The sequence below is a fragment of the Mastomys coucha genome, unplaced genomic scaffold (genome assembly GCF_008632895.1).
Source record: "Mastomys coucha isolate ucsf_1 unplaced genomic scaffold, UCSF_Mcou_1 pScaffold20, whole genome shotgun sequence".
NCBI lineage: Eukaryota > Metazoa > Chordata > Mammalia > Rodentia > Muridae > Mastomys > Mastomys coucha.
The window spans coordinates 52,008,851-52,009,315 of record NW_022196903.1 but is presented as its reverse complement, the minus strand read 5'-3'; the positions used below and the strand labels follow the sequence as shown (position 1 = coordinate 52,009,315).

The window sequence follows — 465 nt, the reverse complement described above, 5'->3', positions numbered from 1 at the left end:
TGCACTCTGGCACAACACTTGTACATATAAATAAGAAATTAATAGCTTTTTAAAGAAGAGAGAAAACATATTTTTAAAAATATATGTGGTACTTCGACTGCAATTTTTTCAACATAATGATTATTCTGTTATCAAAACTGATTTGAACTAAAGGAGTAACTGTGGGATAGGCATTCATCACAAACTTCTGAACAGTCAGGGTGACTGGATCATACATCCATAACAGGACTGAGGTCGTTGAGATGATGAAGTCCACCCAGTACATGACCACAAAGAAAACCACCAGCACCAAGATAATCTGTGTGGCCCTTTTCTCAGGGGATGCTCTTGGGTGCCTGATGCTGTGAAGATGTTTGCATTGCCTCTGATGTCTGCACAAGATAATCACCATGTGTGTGCTTGTGGTCAGCATGACTCCAACAAGAAACACATCTCTAGAGGTTGTCACTGTTAAAATCAATCCTC

The 465-nt window shown here is 39.4% G+C and overlaps 1 pseudogene; it reads right to left on the bottom strand.

Moving 5' to 3' along the window:
* Nucleotides 1-73: 73 nt before the first annotated feature.
* Nucleotides 74-465, bottom strand: part of LOC116098131 — a 916-nt pseudogene continuing 524 nt past the window's right edge.